Genomic DNA, 25,905 nt, shown 5'->3' on the forward strand with positions numbered 1-25,905 from the left:
CAGATGAAATAACAGCTGTTGGTGAGGATGTAGAGAAATTGTTGGTGGGATGCAAACTAGTGCATCCACTCTAGAAAACACAATGGAGTTTACTCAACAAGTTAAAAATAGAGCTATTGTACAATCCAAAAATTGCACTTCTAAGTATTCACCCAAAAGATACAAAAATACTGATTCGATGGAATACATGCAACCTGATGTTTATAGCAGCATTATCAACAATAGCCAAATTATGGAAAGAGACTATTCATCAATCAATGTATATTTGGGTTCTTTCCATGATATGGCTATTGTTGATGATACTGCTATAAACATCGGTATATATATAAATGTGTATATATATACACATACATAAACCATTGAATATTACTCGGCATTGAAAATAATGAAATCTTGCCATTTACAATGATGTGTATGAAGCTAGAACGTACTATGGTGAGCAAATAAGTCATTTAGATAAAGACAATTACCATATGATTTCACTCATATGTGGAATTTAAGAGGCAAAACAAATGAACATGGAGGGAAGAGAGGTAAACCAAGAAACAGACTCTTAACTATAGAAAACAAACTAATGGTTACTGGAAGGGAGGTGAGCATAGGGATGGGTGAAATAGGTGATAGGTATTAAGGAGGGCACTTATGATGATCACTGCATGTTGTATGTAGGTGATAAATCACTAGATTCTACACTAGAAAGAAATTTTACACTGCATGTTAACTGTTATTTTTTTAATTTTATAATACTTAGAAAAATAAACAAATATACTCAACCTTGACCCTTCATTAAAAAGTATGCTAATTTAGACAGTTAATTTTCCAGGTTATGACTACCCCTCTAAATTATCACTCATGTAGTTTACCATTATTTTGGCCTTATCATTATTTCAATATCAATATAGCTTATGTACTGTTTTTGGACAGCTCATTATTTAATCTTCCTATTTTCTCCTTGAGAAGTAAGCCATGCCATCGTCCAAGTTGTACTATTTAATGGGGCAAGTTTCAGCTTCCTTTCACTTTGTATGTGACGTGTTTCTCTGTAATATTTACCTCATGAGAAAATACTTTTTTCTTTAAGTCTTGATATACAGGTTATTTAATATACAGAAGACTTATTTTGCCTACAGAAGAGAATAATCTGAAGATAGCCAGCAGCACTTTCTCCTCATATGACAAGTTAAGGAGAAAAGAGTTTTGTGTTGAAATCAACGTTTATGTCAAAAGCCCCAAGGAGAGGAAGTTTTGTTATGAATACAAGTGACAGATACTAATTGAAATTAAAGAGTATATTAAAGTAATCATGGTGGTAAATTCCCTTTCTTTTCTGTTGTTAGCTAAATGCATTAGAACAAAGTAAAATTATGACCTTTATTGATAAGTTTATTTTTTTTTTCAATATATGAAATTTATTGTCAAATTGGTTTCCATACAACACCCAGTGCTCATCCCAAAAGGTGCCCTCCTCAATACCCATCACCCACCCTCTCCTCCCTCCCACCCCCCATCAACCCTCAGTTTGTTCTCAGTTTTTAAGAGTCTCTTATGCTTTGGCTCTCTCCCACTCTAACCTCTTTTTTTTTTCCTTCCCCTCCCCCATGGGTTTCTGTTAAGTTTCTCAGGATCCACATAAGAGTGAAAACATATGGTATCTGTCTTTCTCTGTATGATTTATTTCACTTAGCATCACACTCTCCAGTTCCATCCACGTTGCTACAAAGGGCCATATTTCGTTCTTTCTCATTGCCATGTAGTACTTCATTGTGTATATAAACCACAATTTCTTTATCCATTCATCAGTTGATGGACATTTAGGCTATTTCCATAATTTGGCTATTGTTGAGAGTGCTGCTATAAACATTGGGGCACAAGTGCCCCTATGCATCAGTACTCCTGTATCCCTTGGGTAAATTCCTAGCAGTACTATTGCTGGGTCATAGGGTAGGTCTATTTTTAATTTTTTGAGGAACCTCCACACTGCTTTCCAGAGCGGCTGCACCAATTTGCATTCCCAACAACAGTGCAAGAGGGTTCCCATTTCTCCGCATCCTCTCCAGCATCTATAGTCTCCTGATTTGTTCATTTTGGCCACTCTGACGGGCGTGAGGTGATACCTGAGTGTGGTTTTGATTTTTATTTCCCTGATGAGGAGCGACATTGAGCATCTTTTCATGTGCCTGTTGGCCATCCAGATGTCTTCTTTGGGTAGTATTGACATTTTGACAATATTTATTCTTCCAATCCATGAGCAGGGAATGTCTTTCCATTTCTTTATATCTTCTTCAATTACCTTCATAAGCTTTCTATAGTTTTCAGCATACAGATCTTTTACATCTTTGGTTAGATTTATTCCTAGGTATTTTATGCTTCTTGTGCAGTTGTGAATGGGATCAGTTTCTTTATTTGTCTTTCTGTTGCTTCATTGTTAGTGTATAAGAATGCAACTGATTTCTGTACATTGATTTTGTATCCTGCAACTCTGCTGAATTCATATATCAGTTCTAGCAGACTTTTGGTGGAGTCTGTCAGATTTTCCATGTGTAATATCATGTCATTAAAGAAAGATATTTTTAATAAAAATTGAAAATAAATACGTTTTTTTCTCTTTCTGTATTCACGAAAAATGAAACAATTGTAAAAGAGAAAAAGAAAAAAGCAAAAGAAAAGAAAGTGAATAGATGAACCTGCTAACAGATTGAAGTAGGGCTGAAATTGCTTCACTTGCCCCCAGAAGTCAGTCTATGTAGCTCTTTATAGTCCATAAATTAAGCCAGCAGTGAGATTTGTGTTCTTGAAAACCGAAGTTGGCCCATTTGGGCGGGGCTCAGTGTGACATCTCCACTCTCCACTAGATGGTGCTGCTAGCCTAATGGGGTGGATGGTTGCAGTGCTCATAGGTGTGTATGCACATGCACGGGAGAAGTGAAAATGGCACCACCCAGTCTGTTCTTCTGGATCAGCAATCATGCACCCATCCTCTGTCTTCAGCTCTTGTCCACTCCCTGCTTAACTCTCTGTGACCCGCCCCAGGCAGTACCTCTCTCCCAAGTTTTGTCTCAGATGCACCTGTTTTCCCTAGCCCCTTACTTCTGAAGGACTGTGGCTTTGACCCATTCTGCCCCTCTGTGGGAATGTCTCACTGAGCAATGGCCGAATGAGTGATGGCCAAATGTCAGCTGCACCCAGGAACACCTGCTGGAACCTGTTGTTGCCAGTGCTCCGAAACTGTGGCCAGGTGCCAGCCCGCCCCAGAAAAAGTTCACAAGACAGTGTAGCAGCAGCATTTCAGGGATTATGGAAAATCACAACACACATCTCACACCAGACTTCACCCTTAACGACCTTGCCCCAGCACCAGTGAATGTGGCCACCTTCTGGGATCTGATGGGACCAAGTGGCTTCAACAGTCTCTACAAAATATCCTTCCAGCAGTGGAACTGCTTTTTCCCATGTGGCCCAAGAACCTCCCAGCCCCCACTCTGTTCCTGGGGATTCACCCTTCCCACCAGAGCACCGCCAGGTATTGATCTGCAGAGCTGCAGCCTTTGCACTCCCCTTGTTTACAGTCTTAATGGAATTTAAATGCCCTCCTTTCTCCTCCCTCCTTTCTCTCTTTTTAGTTTAGTCCCCGTGGCTGTTTCCAATTTTCCACTTCCTCTCTAGCTGCTTTTGGGGAGGGGTGTTTTTCTTGTATTCTCCTTCCCTCCCCAGTCTCCATCTTCTCTCTCTCTGCACAAACGGTTCCCTACCTTTCGCAGCTTCTCACTCCCCAAGTTCAGCTCTCCACGCCATGTACCTGATGAATTCTGTGGTTCGGTTTGTGCAGATTGTTGTGTTAATCCTCCAATCAGTTTTCTAGGTGTGTAGAATGGTTTAGTGTTGTTCTGGCTGTATTTCATGGACGTGAGACACACAAAAAGCTTCCATGATGTTCTGTATCTTGACTTCTCTCCCAGAATTTTCCTAAATTTCTAAATTTCCTAAATTTCCTGTGGGGTTTACAAGGTTACTATGCCATCTAAAAAATAGAAAAATATTTTAGGTATGTAGTTCTTAGAGTTAGCTGATCAAATTGCAGGTTCATTGGGTTGGTTCTTGAAAGCTTATATTTAGAGGAATATTCACAAAAGGGTTTATAAGTGTATTTTTACACAATACTATGTCACCACCCAATAGACTAAGAATGAAACTATGCTGAAAAATGTTTTTCTATAAAAAATGTAGATTTAAATTCTGTCATTAGGACAGGCTGCAGAATGAAAAAAATCTTTTAAAAGACTGATTGGACAAAATATTTCTACACATATCTGATGGCTGGAGCAGCTCTATTTGGAATCTCCACCTTGCTGTCCCATGTTATAAACAGATATGTAGAAATTCAAGCTTCTAAAATTGGTCAATATGTTTTAACTTATTATTTCTTCCTTCTTTTCTACTCAGGAGCCCATACTAGGTTTTACAAACCAGCAAACAAGATGCTTTGCTGTATCATGCCCAATTACTTCAGGCACATTGTGTTCATTATGGACACAGTTTAATGCAAAATGACAGTGTAATCAGATATGAAATATCACTCAATCAAGGATCACCTTGAGTTATCTAAAGAGACAATTTAAAAAAAAACATTTAAAAGTCAAGAGATTAAAAAAAATCCCAAATGACTCAATTCAGGAATGATATTTTAGGAAAAATTAAGTTATAGAAAAAAATTAAAAAGCAAAAACATTTTTAATTTCCCAGATATGAAAAATTTGTAAGGTGAATGTACATGTATGTATGTGTTTGTATGTGTGTCTGAATTTGTTGGCAATGGTGAGTTGGAGTGAGCCTTAGTAATTTGATTCAAACATTTAAAACTACTTGTAAAAAAGAAAAGGAAACATTAAATAGAGTTTACAGAAAAATATCTTTGCCCAGTGTATAATACAACCCACAAAAATTTTGTTTAAAACAGTGTTTTATGTGGGCAGGGAATGCAATATAATTATATAGAGTATTTGCGGATGATATTTCCAGTATTACTATATCTTATGATTATACCAAGAAATATATAACTAATTTAAAAAATTGAGACTAATGCCTGGAAATAAGGAAACACTATCAGTTCACTCATTAATTAAGGTTCCATTTACTGTTCTATTATTAACCAATAATCATTAGTTAGCTTAATTGACTCTCTATATCTCGTTGAAACCTGTCACTCTGGGAATATACTGAATAAAGAGGGTCTATGCTCATGAAACCCCAACAAAACACTGTCATCTTTGAAACTATTATTTTGTGCATACATGTTTGCTTTCAAAAAGAATACTATAAAATCACAAAATATAAAAGCAAGAAGACCACTCAGGGGCTTATTGTGATTATGTCAGTGAGATGCTGAAGGTCTGAAACAAGACCATGACACTGAAGTAGTAGACCTGGGAGAGGTTTTTCATCAATTGTATAATTATAAACATGATTCCTATTAATGGATTGGATAATATACATTATATTTTTATGGACCAAGTTCACTGTGGGAAACATCTACAAATTTATTTTGTTAATGGAGTGCCTACTGGTTAAAAACAAACAAACAGACCAAAAAGGGAAAAGCCACACAGGGAATAAAAACAACAAAATGAGTTACTTACAACCACTCCAAGAGTGAATGAACAGAATAGCTTTTAGAAAAATTTTACAGTCTGAAGTTTATCTTTAAATTTAATTTCATTTTTTATCAAAATTATACTTTGGATATTTTTAAAATTTTGTATATTTTAAAAAATCAAACATTGTTATAAAGTAAAAGACATTGAGCAATCTTTTTCCCTGTCCCTCTTCATAACATTTATTTTCCCAATACAAAAGTTTCAATACCTAGATATTATATTCACAGTCTTTAAAAACATGCTTATACTACTAATATACATTTTTCCTATTTTTATTATTTTCCTATTTTTATTATTTGTTGACTTCCTACTATGAAAGATGAGGATTTAGTTTTATCTTCTCCACTTCCAAAAAATACATTCTCGTCATCCTTTTCTTCAATTATATTTAGAGTATTTTTAATTAAAGAAGTCTTCATTTTGTACATTATGCCATTTTTAATTTTTCCTTGAAATTAAAAAAGGCCTTTAATGTTTAATTTCCTTGAATATCTCCGAACCCACAAGTCTATAACGGCACTCTCTTCTAACAATGAAATCTCTTTCCAAAACATTTAGACATAGTAAATATCTGTTTATTATCTCCTCCACATCCTTCTGTTTTCTCCTTCTTCCTCTCCTCCTCCTCCCTGTCCCCCTTCTTCTCCTTTCTCCTCCTCCTCCTCCTCCTCCTCCTCCTCCTCCTCCTCCCCCCTCTTATTTTTCTTCTTAATTATGGAAGGCATCCCTTCTTGAGCCTTCTGTTCTCTTTGACAATCTGAATTACAATGTAGCTTTTATGAAGTTCTCTTTGCCATATCCTGTAAATTCATTTCAAAATTCACTTTGGTTCCCCTGACCTTGCATTTCCATATCTTGGTTTACATCCCCATTTTCTCAAGTATATTATCAAACTATTTCCTGGAAAAAGTGCATAAATATTTGTTTCTTAACTGGCTTTATGTCTTGAAATGTCTGTATTCCAATGTCATTCCAACTAATAGTACAGTTGGGTATAGAATTCTGTATTGCCAGTCATCTTCCCTGTGAATTTTAAGTTATACTCCTTGCCTTCTAGTTTTCAGTACTGCTATTGAGAAGTCTGATACCATTATTTAAATTATTTTGAATGTGACCAGAATGTGGTTCTATTTCTGGAAGCTTTAAGAATTATGTCTGTATCTTTATTGCTGAAACATGTAATAATATTTGCCTTGGTGTGGCTATGTTTTCATTCATTGTAATGGGTATTCAGAATGAGCCACTTTAGTCTAGAAACTCATATTCTTAAGATCTACCCAATATTCTTAAGGTATTTCTTTGAATATTTTCGTTCTATTTTCTTTGTTATCATTTTAATCTTTCTTTCTTTATATCCTTTCTTCCTTCCTTTATTCCTTCATCCCCCCCTTTATTCCTTCCTTACTACCTTCATTCCTTTCTCTTCTAAATTATGAAGAATTACTCCAAATTTATTCTTCTCTCTTTCCCTCTCCAATTAATATAAAATTTAGATGTTCTTTAATCTGAGAAGTGAAAATGAGATAATATCCATATGTATCTTCTCTTAGCTTTCCAAAGATAATTGATAACTTTTAATTTTTTAAATCATGTTAGATCCTTTCTGCAAGGATTTGTTACTTCTTAGCTGTACTTTAATAGTTATAAGGAGGTCCTAAAACTTGATTGGGAGGGAAATACATATTGCTAAGACTTGTTGATTATAATACTTCACTGTATGGTGATTCTGCTGAGACAGTTTAATTAACATATCTCCAAAAACCTGCTCCTCAACTTCTTCTTTTTCTTGATGTATGAGTTTGTATTGTTATTTTACATTTTTAAATGTTTATTTATTTTGAGAGAGAAAGAGAAAGAGAATGAACATTGGGTTGGGCAAAGAGAGAAGGAGAGAGAGAGAGTTTCAAGCAAGTGTCATACCATCAGTGCAGAGTCCGATGTGGGGCTCACACCCATGAACCACAATATCATGACCTGAGCTGAAATCAAGAGTTGGAAGCATGGGGTGCCTGGGTGGCTCAGTTGGCTAAGTGTCCAACTTTGGCTCAGGTCATGATCTCACGGTTTGTGGGTTCAAGCCCTACGTCGGGCTCTGTGCTGACATCTCAGAGCCTGGAACCTCCTTCGGATTCTGTGTCTTCCTCTCTCTCTGACCCTCCCCTACTCACACTCTGTCTCTCTCTCCTTAAAAAATAAATAAACATTAAAAAATAAAAAAAAAGAGTTGGGAGATTAACTGACTGAACCACACAAGTGCCCCTTATTATTTTACATTGTGATGTAAGCAACTATGATCCAGTCTTCCAACCTGAATGATATTGTAAATGATACAAGATCTAAAAAAAATAAATAGATTTTGTCCTTTAACAACCAATTAAATTCTATTTTAAAAGTTATTTATATATGTGAATTAAGTTTCTATGTATATAGTTATTTCTACAATTAAGAACTTGAAGAAATTTTAGAAAGAATACAGCCCTATAATTTTATAGAAAATTAATCCGTAGGACACAGAGTTATAATGACTTTCCCATGTTGCGCCTAGGTAATCTGGCTCCTAGTTCAGTGTTTAGGCATACATGATAAATTAAAACATTAATTAATTAAATGTCCCATATAATACCTCAACATTGGGGATAGAAAATAGATAATTAGATTCATAAAATTAACATCCAAAATTTGTTCATATTTCTTATTTTGAATACATATAATGTATTATATAAAACATTAGTTTTCCAGTAAGTGCATGTTAATATGAGCTAGGGGGAAAGAAATCAACTTGAGAAGTGAAGATTTCAGCAGTTTGTCTTTATAGGGCAGAGACTGTTACAATCAATCAATTGAGCATTTATTAAGCTGCCTGTAGGAACATGATACTGTTTAGGGTATGAGAAAGTTATCCAAAAAGTGGAAGTTATGGTCTCTGACCTAAAGAAGCTCAACCTATTAATTGTAAACAATCTTTTAGCATTGTAATTTATTTATATAAAAAATGTTTTATATGTGACTTTTCTTTCTCATGTAAATAACTTAAGTTTTGAAAATTCTCATTCATTATTCTATGCTTTTATATAGATCACAGAGCCAAGGCATGCTCCGTCGTTAATAAATAACTCCTTCTCCCATATGCCCCAGGGAATTTTCAAACCGCTTTTTTTTTATGTTTATATATTTTTGAGGAAGAGAGAAAGAGTGTGAGTGAAGGAGGGGCAGAGAGAGAGGGAGACACAGAATCTGAAGCAGGCTCCAGGCTCTGAGCTGTCAGCACAGAGCCTGATGCGGGGCTCAAACTCATGAGCTGTGAGATCATGATCTAAGCCGAGGTTGTACGCTTAACCGATTAATCCATCCAGGTGTCCCATCAAACTTCTGCTTCTATGCTGTATCTCCTTGGCTTATCAGTTTCCTATCACCCTCCAGGCCCTCCCAGAGCCCAGCCTAATGATTTTTAAAGTTCCAGGTTTTAAGTCCCTTGGTTGTAAGAACTCATGAAATTGAGCCTCTCTGGTTTTCGAAGATAAATGCTATGGGGATTTGTCTTCCCAGTGTGGACTTTTTGGTGTGATAGTCTGTTTCTCTTCCGTCTACATGCCCACAGCTTTCTCCAGCAGATGGCTCATGAGTCTGTTCAGCTTCCCACCACATCTCTGCCTTTCTACCCTTTTCAATGTGGCCTCTTTACATTTTGTTGTTGAGTTTTTTTCTGCCAGTCTCTGAGTCATTTTCTGAGTTATTTACACTGAAGTGAGTGTTATCTAATTGTATCTATGGTAAAGGTGAACTTAGTGTCTTCCTACTCCACAATCTTCCCCAAAAGTCTCCAATATACACACGTTTTCAATTGAATTTGCCCATTGACCTTTAAGATTTTGTTTCTATGTGAAACTTTGATGATATAACCATTCTTTTGTCAAATTATGTTTCTAACTGAAAACTGATCTAATTGTTAATCCTAGTGCATATTTAATAAACACAAAAGGTCATTTACTGGTCTTTCTAGTCATCAAAGCCCAGTGTGGCACATTACCCACTGTTGTGTGCAATAATTCTGGCACAAAATCAAAAGAAATGAGTCTATTTTTCTGTACTGATCTCTTGTAACCATGTCATTTGCAAGTGAAAAGTATCTTAAATCAGGCAAATAAGCAAGTCTGAAACCAATGGCAACTGAGAATTTTTCTTTTCATAAATGAACCTGAGAATTTCATGGACAAGATGCAGAATGTAAAGAAAAGAATAAGAGGGAGAATTATTTACTAATCACAGAGCTTGATAGATTCACTGGGAGGCTCCTCCAGGAAAAAAGTTGCTGGCAGGTGCCTTTTCCCTCCCCTGCAGCTCGGAATAAACACATGGCCACTTGCAGGGAACCAGCACAGTTCTGGCATTCAATACCTTCCTTGCTTACACTGTGCACCACCCCCTCAAGCTGGGCCTTTCTCAGTCCTGGTGCTGTGAGTCCCCTCCACCAGAAGACCATCACAAACCATGCCAACACTGATCTCCCCACTGTGTGCTTTGATGGGTCTTGGTGCTTGCAGTAGTGGCAGCTGGTCACCTGTAACAGAGAATGCACAACCTTGTTAAAACTGCATGCCCCAGCCATGCATGCTTTGCAGATTGCATGCTGGCTGGCCCAAACCTCCATAGTGGCTGTAAATTCTCTCTGGGAATAGACGAGCACAATTTTGTTAAACATCCATACACCACCCACTACTTTCAAGAGCAAGAGATATAGATGACATTCTGAACACAGAGAGGCTGACACAGAGATAGATAAGATGAGGAGACAGAGCAATATGTCCCAAATGAAAGGATAGGACAAAAGCACAGCAGGACACTGAAGTGAAACGGATATCATTAATATGCCTGGTAGAGAATTTAAAGTAAATATCATAAGGATACTCTCTGGACTTGAGAAAAGAGTGGAAGACATCAGTGAGACCTCCAAAGAGATGAAAAACATAAAACAGAACCAGAAATGAAGAACACAATAAATAAAATTAAAAATACCCTAGATGCAATAAATAGAAGGCTATAGGAAACAGAATAAATTAGTGACCTAGAATACAGAGTAGTGGAAAGTAAACAAACTGAGGAGGGGAAAGGAAAAAGATATGTAAAATGAGAATAAACTTAGGGAACTCAGTAACTCCATCAAGCATAATAATATTTGTATTATAACTAATGGGTAGGATGACAGAAGAAGAAGAAGAAGAAGAAGAAGAAGAAGAAGAAGAAGAAGGCACAAAGTGTATTTGAAGAAATAATAGCTAAAAACTTCCTTAATCTGGGAAAAGAAATGGAGATCTAGATCCAGGAAGCACAGAGATCCAAAAAAAAAAAAACAAAAAAACAAAAAAAATCAACCCAAGGAAATCCACACCAAGATACATAGCAATTGTATTATCAAAAAGTAGTGAAAATTTTAATAGCATCAAGAGAAAAATGAGACTACTACATACAAGGGAAGCCCCATAAGGCTATCAGTGGATTTTGCAGTAGAAACTTTACAGGCCAGAAAGGAGTGGCATGTAAAGTGCTGAAAGGATATAAAACTACAACCAAGAATACTCTATCCAGAAAGGTTATCTTTCAGAATAGGAGAGATAAAGAGTTTGCAGAAAAACAAATCTAAAAGAGTTCATGACTACTAAACCAGTTCTGCAATAAATGTTAATGGGGACTCATTGTGTTGAAAGGAAAAGCCATAAGTAAGAGTTCAAAAAGTAGGAAATACAAAAACAGTAGAAAACAAAGCAAAACAAAACAACTTATCTGTGAAACCTAGTGAAAAGATTCATGAAATAAAAAAGATGTAAAGTATGACACCATATACCTAAAATGTTCGAGGTGGAAAGAGTAAAGAATGGGTTCAAATTTAGCAACCATAAACTTAAAATAGATTGCTATATGCAGAAGATGTTATATATAAACCTAATGGTAACAAATAAAAAAACCAGTGATAGATATCCAAAAAACTGAAGAAAAAGAAATCCAATTATATCACTAAAGAACAGAACAGAGAAAATATACAAAACAAACATAAAATAAGTAAAAAATGGCAATAAATACGTAACTATCAATAATCCCTTTGTATGTAAATGGACTAAATACTCTAATCAAAAGACATAGGGTGATGTAATGGATTAAAAAAAAAAAAAAACAAAAACAAAACTCAGGGCTCCTGGGTGGCTCAGTCGGTTGAGCGTCTGACTTCAGCTCAGGTCATGATCTCACAGTCCGTGGGTTCGAGCCCCGCATTGGGCTCTGTGCTGACAGCTCAGAGCCTGGAGTCTGCTTCGGATTCTGTGTCTCCCTCTCTCTGACCCTCCCCTGTTCATGCTCTGTCTCTCTCTCTCTCAAAAATAAATAAAGGTTAAAAAATTAAAAAAAAAACTCATCTAAATACTGCCTACAAAAGACTCATTTCAGACGTATAGACACATGCAGGTTGAAGGTGAGTGGAGGAAGAAATATTTATCATGTAAATGGATGTGAAAAGAGTCAGGGAGGGAATATTTATATCAGGCAAAATACATCTTAAAATGAAGATTTTGGGGTGCCTGTGTGGCTCAGTTGGTTAAGCGCCTAAATTTGACTCAGGTCATAATCTCATGACTCATGGGTTCAAGCCCTGTGTTGAGCTCTCTGCTGAAAGTTCAGAGCCTGGACCCTGCTTCAGATTCTGTGTCTCCCTCTCTCTGCTCTTTCTCTTCTTATGGTCTCTCTCTCTCTCTGTGTGTAAGAAATAAATAAATAAACCTTTAAAAAAAATAAAAAATGAAATGAAGAGTTTAACCAGAGACAAAGAAGGACACTTTATAAACACTAAAGACACACCAAAAAGTAAGACATAATACTTGTAAATATTTACGTGCCCAACATGAGAGAACCCAAATACATAAAACAGTTAATAACAAATAAAAAAAAACTAATTGATAATAATACAATAATAAGAATGGACTTTAGCACCTCACTTGCATCTAAATAGAAACTCAACAAGGAAGAGTGGCTTTGGATGACACACTGAACCAGATGGATTTAATAGATATATTCAAAACATTCCATCTGAAAAAGAAGAGTACACATTCTTTTCAAGTGAACTCAGAACATTCTCCAGAATAGATCACATATTAGGCCACAAAATAAGTGTCAACAAATTCAAGAAATCAAGATCATACCAATCTTTTTTTACCCCAGTGCTATGAAACTAAAAGTCAACTACAAGAAAAAATCAGGAAAGGCCACAAATACATGGAGGTTAAATAAAATGCTACTAAAGAATGAATGGGTCAACCAAGAGACAAAGCAGAAGTCATAAACTACATGGAGAGAAATGACAATGTAAACACAATAATCCAGAATCTTTGGGATGCAGCAAAAGTAGTTACCTAAAGAAGCAAGAAAAATCTCAAATAAATAACCTATACTTACATATAAAAGAGCTAGAAAAGGAAGAACAAATAAACCAAAAACCAGCAAAAGGAAGGAGATAATAAAGAATAATGCAGAAATAAATGATATAAAAACTAAAATATAAAAAGCAGATCAATGAAACCAAGAGCTGGTTCTTTGAAGAGATCAACACAGCTGATATACCTCTAGCAAGACTCATTGAGAGAGAGAGAGAGAGAGAGAGAGAGAACTCAAATTCAGACACAAAAGAGGAGAAATAACTGACACCACAGAAATACAAAAGATTGTAAGAGAATATTATGAAAAAACTGTATCTCAACTAACTGCACAGCCTAGAAGAAATGGACAAATTTCTGGAAACCTATAACCTACTAAACCTGAAAAAGGAATAAATAGAAAATTTGAACAGACCAATTACCAGCAATTAAATTGAATCAGTAATTTAAAAACTCACAAAAAACAAAAGCCCGGGACTAGATAGCTTCACAGTGAATGCTATCAAACATTTAAAAGAGTTAATGCCAATTATTCTCAAATGTTTTCAAAAAGTAGAAGAGGATGAAAAACTTCCAAATTCATTCTTTGAGGCCAGTATTACCCTGATACCAAAATCAGATAAAGACATCATGAAAAAAGAGAACCTCAGGCCAATATCTCTGATAAACATAAATGCAAAAATCCTCAATAAAATATCAGCAAACTGAGTCCAATAATATATTTTAAAAAAATCATTCACCATGGGGCGCCTGGGTGGCTCACTTTGTTAAGTGTCCTACTTCACTTCAGATCATGATCTCAGAGTTTGTAGGTTTCAGCTCCACATTGGGTTCTGTGCTGACAGCTCAGAGCCCGGAGCCTGGTTCGGATTCTGTGTCTACCTCTCTCTCTGCACCTCCTCCCCTTTCAAAAATAAACCTTAAAAAAATTTAAAAATCATTCACCATGATCAAGTGGGATTTATTACCATGATACAAGAGGAGTTCAATATTTACAAGTCAATCAAAGTGATATATCCTATCAATTTGAGAAAACATAAAATCCATCTCATCATTTTAACAGATGCAGTAAAAAAACATTTGCGAAAATACAACATCCATTCATGATAAAAATCCTCAACAAAGTAAGTTTAAAGGGAATATACTTCAACATAATAAAAGTCTTATATGGAAAATCCACAGGACATTATATTCAATGATGAAAAAGTGAGAGATTTTCCCCTAAGGTCAGGAATAAGACAAGAATGTCACTCTTACCATTTTATTTAACATAGTACTGAATGTTCTAGCTACAGCAATCAGACAAGAGAAGGAATAAAAACCATCCCAATGGGCAAGGAAGAAATAAAACTCTCACTATTTACAGATGATATACTGTATATGGAAACCCCTAAAGACTCCACCACAAAAATTACCAGAAGTGAAAAATGAATTCAGTATGATCATAGGATACAAAATCAATGTACAGAAATCCATTGCATCTATACACTATTAAGAAAGCAGCAGAATGTGAAATTAAGAAAACAATCCCACAGTGTGGAGGTTCCTCAGAAAATTAAAAATAGACCTACCCTATGACCCAGCAATAGCACTGCTAAGAATTTACCCAAGGGATACAGAAGTACTGATGCATAGGGGCACTTTTACCCCAATGTTTATAGCAGCACTCTCAACAATAGCCAAATTATGGAAAGAGCCTAAATGTCCATCAACTGATGAATGGACAAAGATTGTGGTTTATATACACAATGGAGTACTACATGGCAATGAGAAAGAACGAAATATGGCCCTTTGTAGCAACGTGGATGGAACTGGAGAGTGTGATGCTAAGTGAAATAAGCCATACAGAGAAAGACAGATACCATATGTTTTCACTCTTATGTGGATCCTGAGAAACTTAACAGAAACCCATGGGGGAGGGGAAGGAAAAAAAAAAGAGGTTAGAGTGGGAGAGAGCCAAAGCATAAGAGACTCTTAAAAACTGAGAACAAACTGAGGGTTGATGGGGGGTGGGAGGGAGGGGAGGGTGGGTGACGGGTATTGAGGAGGGCACCTTTTGGGATGAGCACTGGGTGTTGTATGGAAATCAATTTGACAATAAATTTCATATATTGAAAACAAAAAAGAAAACAATCCCATTTATAATTACACCAAAAATAACACAATAACTAGGAATAAACCTAATCAAAGAGGTAAAAGACCTTTACTCTGAAAACTATGAAACACTGATGAAAGAAGATGACACCAAGAAATGGAAAGACATTCCATGCTAATGGATTGGAAGAACAAATATTGCTCAAATGTCTGTAACACTCAATGCAATCTACAGATTTAATGGAACCTATATCAAAATATCAATAATGGGGCACCTCAGTGACTCAATTGGTTAAACAACTGATTCTTGATATCTGCTCAGGCTGTGATCTTGAAGTTGTGAGATTGAACCACACATCAGTTTCTGAGCTGAGCATGGAATCTGCTTCTCTCTCTCTCTCTCTCTCTTCAGCCCCTCCCCTGCTCACACTCTCTCTCTCAAAATAAATAAATAAACTAAAAACATTTTTTTACAAAGCTATAATAAACAATCCTAAAATTAGTGTGAAACCACAAAAACCCAGAATAATCAAAACAATCTCAAAAAAGAAAACGAAAACTGGAGCTTTAACAACTCAAGACTTCAAGTTATATTATACAGCTGTAGTAATCAAAACAATATGGTCGCTTTGTGCATGGCAGTGAGAGTGGAGACTGGGCCATGAAGGCCTCAGGCACACTGTGAAAGTACAAAGTGGTGTGTCAATGCCTGCCCACCCTCGAATGCTACATTCCACTCCTCTATTGCATGTGAGTCTGCATGTGATCATATTGTCACCAAGTCCTTCATCCAGCACTTTGTGTCTCAGTTGAAGAATATGAAAAAGTCTTCAGGGGAAATTGCTGTGGACAGGTGTTTGGCCTATTCTCTTGTTATTAAAATTGTGCAATTAGAATTCACTCTTCTAGACTATCATGTCAAGACAAGGGTAAATGTAACTGTAGCACCCAGAGATGTAGAGAATTATAGTTCTAACTGGAATGAATATATGTTGGGAAAACCAACATAGGTATGATTAGAAGGCAGAAAAAAAGGGCGATATGCATAATTCAATATTTACCCTGCCATTGTCAGTCTGATTGCACTTGGCATTGGAAAGGGTGACATTTCTCTTGTAGACAAGAGTGGTTTTCAGCAAACAATGACTACCAAATTTTAGTTTTCTAATTCATATCTCCTCAATCATAGGGACTGGGAGGAAAAAGCCTGCATTATTATGTAATTAATACTTAAAAAAAAAAACTATACCAAATTTTCAGTGGCTCATGCAGAAGCAAGTGTTCCTGGTTAAACATATCTCTCGTACAGCTCTCCCCCAAGCAGTGACTCAGAGATCCTCTTTCTGTTTAGTGGTTCTGACATTCCAGAGGGCCTCCTTAGAACAGTGTGACATTCATCCCTATTTGCATTCCATTGGCCAGAACAAGATTCACACCACTGCCTATATAAAACAGAGCAGGGAAATGTAGTCTTTTTGTATGTACAGGAGGACAAGGAAATGTTGTAGAACTGGATTCCCAGTATATCACAACAGGACATGGTTTACATAAAATTTAATTATGTCCACAGGGGAAGGCAAAAGTATTCCTGATTAAAGATGAAAAATGCAATATAACCATTACATGGGTTGCTTTGCAGATTTAAGATTGAACTATTTTCACATAGAAAGAAAACGATCAGTTAATTTCTCTGTCAGATACTTCTGCTTGTGTGATGGTGGCATGGTCAAATGAGGACACTGGACCAGGAGTTTAGATACTTCTTGTTGCCTTGATTCTACCGCTAACTAGATATGTGACCTTTGGTATTATCCATGACTATTCCAGTCTATTCCATCTGTAAAATGAAACTACTAAGTCTAGCCTTTATACTTCCTAAGTTATTCAAGATCCCTTTGATAGACCTAAAAGTAAAAGTAGCACAATACACACACTATATTAACCTTACCTGCCAAGTGAGGATCTCCTACACCTTTCTCATTTTCCACCAACTGATTTCTCTCTAGTTTCACTCTTATCACACGAAAGTAGTTGTTGAGTAGAATATGATTGGCTGACAAATAAATTTTTATAATAATTTCCACCTGTATATTTTCTTGTGGTTACCTCAGGGTGGACAAATGAACACTTTATAGAAGAAAGATATGTATCTCACAAGCCATGTCTACTGATGGGTGCAGAAGATAATAAATTAAAATAAGAAACAAATAAATTTTGTTTTAACAATCCCTGGTTGAATTTTTAGTTCTTTTAAGATAAAAATAAAGTTTTTAGTAATGGAAACAAAGACAATTGGATTTAAAAGCAGAATAAAAATGGACTCTTTCCCCTAATTCCCCTCCTTCCAGTTTATTTTTAATTCCACTTTTATGAAAATATATTGATGAAGAAGGGTAGCAGAGTTTCATATTAGCTAATTATAAATACAAAATAGGTAGATAAATAGTTACTAAATAAAAGAATTTAAGGTAGCTGCTGAATAGGTATTGATGATGGAAGTTGAATTGATATTTGGCTTTTTGATATGGATTCCTTTTAAAATTTATCCTAAATATTTCAAATGAATTTTTACCAGAAGTTTTTAATTTGATCCTAAGACTTTGAGATAAGAGAACTTTCTATAAGGTAAACATATATTTTAAAACCACAAAGAGCCCAGGCCATTGAATAATAATGGTCTTCTCAGAATATCAATGCAAGACAAACATGGTAAGCTTAATAAAATTATCAGTATCGCTTGCCATCAACTCAATTAAGTTTGAAAAGACAGTTCTTAAGCATAAATTACCAGTTCACAATTATGCTATCATATTACCAATCAACATTAAATCTGACAATTATTGCTATTTCATTGATTTGAGTGAGTGATTTATTTTTCTGAGGATAAAGATAGAGTGGCAATTCAATCTAATTAAATATGTATTTATTGAATATTTGTTGAATATGTGCCAATACACTAAGTAGCTAGAGAAATACACAAGTATACAAGTAATATGCAAGAAACAAAGCCTTGTACCTATCTCTAAGTTAACATGATTTAGGAGAAGAAAAATGCACCTTTAGATAAGACAAAATAGGTAAATACATGCTGCCAAAAACAATGGTAGATTATTTCAAAGGTGAGAGATCATTGTGCCTTAAGGAGGTGGTGAAGTTTCAGAGATGTTGATAGATTATTGGGGGTTTTCTTGGGGACAAGCTCCTAGAATGGGGAGAATGACATGAGAAAAGATAGAGAAATTAAAATTTGTAGGAAAAAATAAAGATGTTGACTAGAACTATAGATTCTTACATGTTATACCAATAGGTCAACAGAGCAAGTGAGCTAGAATATAGCTGCTATGGTCTGAATGTTTGTGTCCCCTCAAAATTCATGTTTAACTCCTCCTAATGCCTGATGTGATGATATTAGGATATTGAACCCTTGGGAGGTGTTTAAATAATAAAAGTGGAACCCTCATGAATTTGGGATTAGTGCCTTATTAAAGAGGTTCCCAGATATTCCTATGAGGACACAGAGAGAAGGCATTGGCTATGAACCAGGAAGAGGACTCTCACCAGAAAATGAGACCATACTGGCATCTTGATCTTAGAATTTCAGCCTCCATAACTTTAAAAAAATAAACTTCTGTTGTTATAAGCTACCCAGTCTCTCATATTTTATTATATCAGCCCAAACAGACTAAGACAAGTTCACTTTGAAAGCCAGGCTGAGCTTTCAAACTTAACTCTATAGAGGAATGTAAGATATTTGCACAGGGAAATTCCATCATGAAAGTGATGTTTGAGGGAGCCATATAAAATCAAATCTGGTATATCTACACAACTTTAACTAATGAAACAGGTTGAAACCCAACTTGCTTCATCATATTATTATATTTTCCATTTTATAATTCTTGCATATTTTGATTGGGGCTGACTAGGGGCCTATGTAAAAGCAGTAAGTGTGGTGGTTAAGAGACTGCTTCTTAGATCAAAGTGATTGGCTTTTCATTCTTACTCCACCAATTATTGGCTGAATGATTTTAGCCAAATTACTTAATCTTATGCATCAATTTCTGTTTGTTAAAGTGGAGAAAATGATATTTATCTCCTAGGGTGGTTATGTAGATTAGAATTCCAAACTATTCAGAAAAGTTCTTAGGGTTTTACAATACTTGGGATATAGTAAGCACTTTATAAAGGTTAGCTATTATGTTTATTATTGATGTCCCTTTGCCAGGAGTGGGTGTGGCTGTTGGTGTTTACAAAACGGTTTGAGCCATGTAGTTAAAAATTTACTTTTTCAGGTGAAAGTCAATAAATTGAGAGAATAGACCAAAGATGATGACATGTATTATAAATGTCAACCTGAAAATATACAGCAAATTTTTCACTAAACTAAAATAAACCCAGAGAATATACTCAATTCTCATTTTAACTCAGCTGGTTTTTACACATTTGTGGATGTTCAGTTTGATTAATTTTTTTTCTTTAACAAAAATAATTTATGCTGTTTTACAGCAGTATTTATGAAGCACTGAGATATTCAAAACAAATACAAAGTGTGGGCCCATTTCTTAAGAAGCTGCTTTCAGGGGCGCCTGGGTGGTGCAGTCGGTTAAGCGTCCGACTTCCGCCAGGTCACGATCTTGCGGTCCGTGAGTTCGAGCCCCGCGTCAGGCTCTGGGCTGATGGCTCAGAGCCTGGAGCCTGTTTCCGATTCTGTGTCTCCCTCTATCTCTGCCCCTCCCCCGTTCATGCTCTATCTCTCTCTGTCCCAAAAATAAATAAACGTTGAAAAAAAAAATTAAAAAAAAAAAAAAAAGAAGCTGCTTTCATTTTGAACATATCTAAACAACACCACAGGTCAAAATCCATTTTCTCCCATAAAACCCCCTATGAATCACAGTTTAAAGAAACACATGGATCCTACAAAACATGTGTTATTAGTTTTCCAAAATCAGTGATATACAAGAATCAACTCATTTTTTCTCATATATAAGAATATGTAAATCCAGCAAACAAATTCCATTATTTTCTGTGTTTAAAATTGAAGTCTGGGGATATTTAGGACCTAAAAAGCTCCTAAAGTAAACTCATTACATTGATTTTGAGCCAAGTGAGGGAGATTTCCTCAGTGCATAAGAAAATGTTATTAACACAATAAATTCTTATTTAGTTATTATGGAATATAATGTTACTTTTGTTGAAGTAAGGCATAGGAATGCTTGCAAGTAACAATAATTACATCTGAGGGTCATTTTTCCTAAGAGTTCTGCATTAGAAATCATAATAACTATGTGATTGTCTTCTCTAGGATCCCCAGTTCGGGGGCAGTGAACAAACTATCACATGAAATAAAAAATTGTTTTCCATAGCTACAGATGATGTTATAGATTCTACTATCTGCATCTAAAAAATTCATAAATTCAATTGTTTTATTAATAAAATTGAGACTCAATAATCATGTTTTTTTTTCTTTCTGTATCACAGTGTCATAATTTAAGTATAATGAAATCAAAATACACACACACAGACACACACACACTGGCACATAAACACACACAAATCCTTTGAGGTTATTTGATCTATCCGAAGTTTAGATTTAATGGCTTTATTTACCATTATGTTAATATTATTAATTCTATTTTTCAGAAATGAGGTCATTAGCCTTATTTGTGGTCCTTTAATCTCCACCTTAAGAAAAAAATAAAATCAATGTATTTTTTTAAGTTTATTTATTTATTCTGAGAGAGAGAGAGAGAGAAAGCTCATGAACAGGGGAGGGGCAGAGAGAGAGGGAAAGAGAGAGAATGCCAAGCAGACTCTGTTCTGTCAACACAGAATTCCATGCGGGGCTCAATCCAATGAACTGAGATCATGACCTGAGTTAAAGCCGAGAGTCAGATGCTTAACTTACTGAGCCAATCATACACCCCTGAAAAAAAAATTAATATTTATTTTTTTTTTAATTTTTTTTCAACGTTTATTTATTTTTGGGACAGAGAGAGACAGAGCATGAACGGGGGAGGGGCAGAGAGAGAGGGAGACACAGAATCGGAAACAGGCTCCAGGCTCCGAGCCATCAGCCCAGAGCCTGACGTGGGGCTCGAACTCACGGACCGCAAGATTGTGACCTGGCTGAAGCCGGACGCTCAACCGACTGCGCCACCCAGGCGCCCCCAAAAAATTAATATTTAAAGAAGACTTTGGAGGTTCAGAGATACCATTCTAGAATTTGACTTATGTTGATACACATATATTAAGATTATTTGCTAACTTCCAACTTAGACTTTTTCTTCTTAATAGCATTTTAATTTTTTAAAGTTTACTTATTTATATTAGAGAGAGAGAGAGAGAGAGAGAGAGAGCAAGGGTAGTGGTAGAGAGAGAGAGGGAGAGAGAGAGAATCCCAAGCAAGTTTCCCACTGCCAGCACAGAGCCCGAAGCAGGGCTCAAAATCATGAACCACAAGATCATGACCTGATCCAAAATCAAGAGTTAGCTTCTTAACTTACTGAGACACCCAGACACCCCAGAATTTAAATTTTTTTAAATATAATGTCAGTCTTGCAGTCTTGTCACATTAAACTATAACATTTTGTTGACTTATTCTTAAATCAGTGAAAAATAAGATTTATAAGTTTTTAAGTAATTCATACTATTGTATTCCAAAAATTATTTCATGTATTTATATTCACCATAAAATTTGTTTACCATTTTCTTTCCAAATATATTTTTTCTATTATATCCAAACATATTTATTTCTAAATTGAAACGTTGGTGATATAGTTCTGTCAAATTACATCCATTTAAAAAACTAGTCAAATTTCAAAAGTCTGCATATACTTTTTTGCCATAAAATGGGTGACACCTTGAGAAATTTCCACATTTAGTGTTGTGTGATAAAACTAGACTGAATTATAAGCCAGGCATGTGAGTTCCAAGGTTCTATTCATGACATAAACTTGACATGTGACTTTGAGTATGCCAAGAAACCTGTCTCAATGACTTCATCTAAAGAGTAGAGAAGATAATAATATTATCCCAACTTTCCTTCCAATATTTTTTGTGTTGAAATGAGACACTTATTATGAAAACACTTTGGAACATATGAAGTAATATATATATTTAAGATATACTTATCCAATTGACCATTATAGTTGATTAAATATACCTCTTGGACATTCCTGTTTTAACTGTTAAAGGCAGAGTTCATGTATCATACATTCTTTTTTTGAGTTTATTTATTTTGAGAGAGACAGAGACAGCATGAGTGGTGTAGGGCCAGAAAGAGAGGGAAAGAGAATCCCAAGCAGGTTCTGTGCTGTCAGCACAGAGCCTGACACAGGGCTCCAACTCACGAAACCATGAGATCATGACCTGAGCCAAAACCAAGAGTTGGATGCTTCACTGACCCAGCCACCCAGACGCCCTGTATCATACATTCTTAATAATTCTCAGCACTACCTAATGCAAGCACCATAACTGGTGCTAAAGGGATGGTTGCAAAGATTTAGAAACTGGATTTATCTGGGCATTGCTTCTTCATTTTTTCCCCAAAATAAATTTGATATTTCTAGGAGAAATTAGAGCAAGAACATAAAGAATTCTTTCGTCAGAAAGTGCTGAAAAATGTCCCCTGGAATCTTTGTACTTCATAAAATACTTTTTTGCCTTGATATACACTGTTTTTTTCAAGTATACTCAACAACTTCTCACAAAAGCACATTCCTTAGCAAATTATCGAACCAAATATCATAATGACAGCTATTATGGCATACCTACATTTAATGATTAAAGAAACAACTGTTAGGTTAAATTAAGGTAGTGGAGGTGTGTAATTATTTAACTTTGTAGCTATCAGTTCATTTCAGCTCAGCTTATTTCAACAACATTAATAAATCACTTATTTTGTGGCCATGTTGTATTACCTACTGAAAACCAAACATGATTAAAACATTGTTCTTTCCCTTCAGAAATTTGGGAGAAGTAATCAAATTATACTTTGAGTGTGTATGTATTTCAAGAAACCATAATATCTGTGTGTCATAGATTGGGAGTTTTTCCTTGTCTGATATCATAATGGCTCAGCTCTGACGAAAGCTTCTGGAGGCACTCTGTTCACTTTTGTACCAGAAGGATTCTTTCCTTCTAATGTCTTTTCTTTTGATGCATGGCAAGAAGAACTTTATTTTATTTTATTCAGTGCAACAATAAATATAATAATAAAAATAACAACTATTTCTAGTATCGTTTTTCTATCACTGTAGCAATTACCATTTGCTAGTAATTGTGGTGTTCTCAGCACCATATGCATATTAATTAAATTATACCTCAAAAACAACTTGAAAAATCAGCACTTTAAAAGGCCTATCTTTGGGGTACCTGGGTAGCTCAGTCGGTTAAATGTAGGACTGTTGGTTTAGGCTCAAGTCATAATCTCAAGTTTTGTGAGCTGGAGCCCTGTTTTGAACATGCTTGGGATTCTCTTTCTGCCCCTCCCCAACTCTCTGTTTTTCTCTTTCTCTTTTTCTCTCTCAAAATAAATAAATAAATAAAAACAACCAAAATAAAAAGGCCTATATTTATTTTTCCAGGTAAGAAAATCAAGACTCAGTAAGATTGTAACTCAGCTATATAACAAAAATGCTAACAAACACAGATCTGTCTGATAATGAAGTCGATTCTCTTACCAAATAATCATCTCAGGGTCTTTCAAGGTATAAGCTATCACTCTAAACATTAATCTGTACATCATAAAAATAAAATAGGTCTCATTAATTAATGATCATTTAAGAACACAGAGTACATTCAGAAAATCCAATAGTTATGCACTTATATTTACTTCGAGGCCCTGTGCTAAAAATTCTCAAAGTATAAGCCCATAAAATACTCATTTCCTGAAAACAGTACTAGTGAGTTCTATTACCAATGAAATAACAGTGACACTTTCCTAATCCACGGTAAAAAAAAATAGGTTAATTAATAGAATTCCCTTCATTTGAACATTTTCCCTACATACCTTTCTTGAACTATCAGCATTTGCAATTGAGGTAAATAATTAATTTATTTTGATCTTTCTATGTGTACTTTTATCCTTTACCTTTTAGTCTGCAGTGATTTCTTTTTAAATTTTTATTTAATTTCCAATTTGTTTATATACAGTGTAATGAATTAGTTTCAGGTGTACAATGTAGTGATTCAACACTTTCATACAATACCTGGTGCTATACCAAGTTTACCCCTTAATACTCACCTATTTAACCACTACCCAATCCAATCTCTTCTGGTAACCATCAGTTTGTTTTCTACAGTTAAGAGTCTATTTCTTGATTTGCTTCTTTCTATTTTTCCTTTTTCTCATTTACCTTAGTTCTTTAATTCTACATAAGAGTGAAATCGTATGGTATTTGTCTTTCTTGACTGACTTACTTCACTTACATAACACTCTCTGGCCCCATTCATGTTGCTGCAAATGACAAGATTTCATCTTTTTGATCACTGAGAAATATTACAGTGTGTGTGTGTGTGTGTGTGTGTGTGTGTGTACCACAACTTTTTTATCAACTGATGGACACTTAACCCATTACCATAATTTGGCTATTGTAAATAATGTTACTATAAACATCAGGGTGCATGTATCCCTTTAAATTAGTATTTTTGTATTCCTTGGGTAAGTAAATACCTGGTAGTGTAATTGCTAGATCATAAGCTAGCTCTATTTTTAACGTTTTGAGGAACCTCCATACTGTTTTCCAGAGTGGCTGCATCAGTTTGCATTCCCACCAGCTGTGGAAAAGGGTTTCCCTTTCTTTACATCATTGCCAACACCTGTTGTTTCTTGTGTGGTTGATTTTAGCCCTTTGACAGCTGTGAGATAATATCTAATTGTAGTTTTGATTTTCATTTCCCTGATGATCAGTAATGTTGAGCATCTTTTAATGTGTCAGTTGTCCAGCTGTATGTCTTCTTTGGGAAAAAAAAATGTCTATTCATGCCTTCTTCCCATCTTTAATTGGATTATTTGGTTTTGGGGTGTTGAGTTTTATAAGTTCTTTATAGATTTTGGATACTAACCCTTCATCAGATATATCATTTGCAAATACCTTCTCCCAATCCATAAGCTGCTTTTTAGCTTTGTTAATTGTTTCCATTGCTTTGCAGTAACTTTTTATTTTGATGAAGTCCCAATATTTCATGTTTGCTTTCATTTCTCTTGCCTCAGGAGACATCCAGAAATAAATTGCTATGGGTGATGTCAAAGAAGTTACTGCATGTGCTCTGTTTTAGAATTTTGATGGTTTTCTGTCTCACATTCAGGTCTTTCATCCATTTGAAATTTATTTTTGTGTATAGTGTAAGAACATGGTCTAGTTTCATTCTTTTGCATGTTGCTGTCCAGTTTTCCCAACACATCACCATTTGTTGAAGAGACATTCTCTCTCCCATTAAATATTCTTTCCTCCTTTGTTGAAGAATAATTGATCATATAGTTGTGGGTTCATTTCTAGGGTATCTATTCTGTTCCATTGATCTGTTTTTGTGCCAGTCCCATAGTGTTTTGATTACTATAGCTTTGTAATATAACTTGAAGTCTGGAATTGTGATTCCTCTAAATATCCCTTTTATTTAAAGGTAGATTTTATTATATTACTTTTTTGCTTGAAACCCAGCAGTAACTTCCAACTGTTTGGGAGTAAAACTCATAATACTCACCCGTTCTCTTTCTCCAAACTTAATTTTGAATTCCTCTTCTCTTT

Source organism: Herpailurus yagouaroundi, unplaced genomic scaffold (genome assembly GCF_014898765.1).
Source record: "Herpailurus yagouaroundi ecotype Mexico unplaced genomic scaffold, PumYag 67681, whole genome shotgun sequence".
In the NCBI taxonomy this organism is placed as follows: domain Eukaryota; kingdom Metazoa; phylum Chordata; class Mammalia; order Carnivora; family Felidae; genus Herpailurus; species Herpailurus yagouaroundi.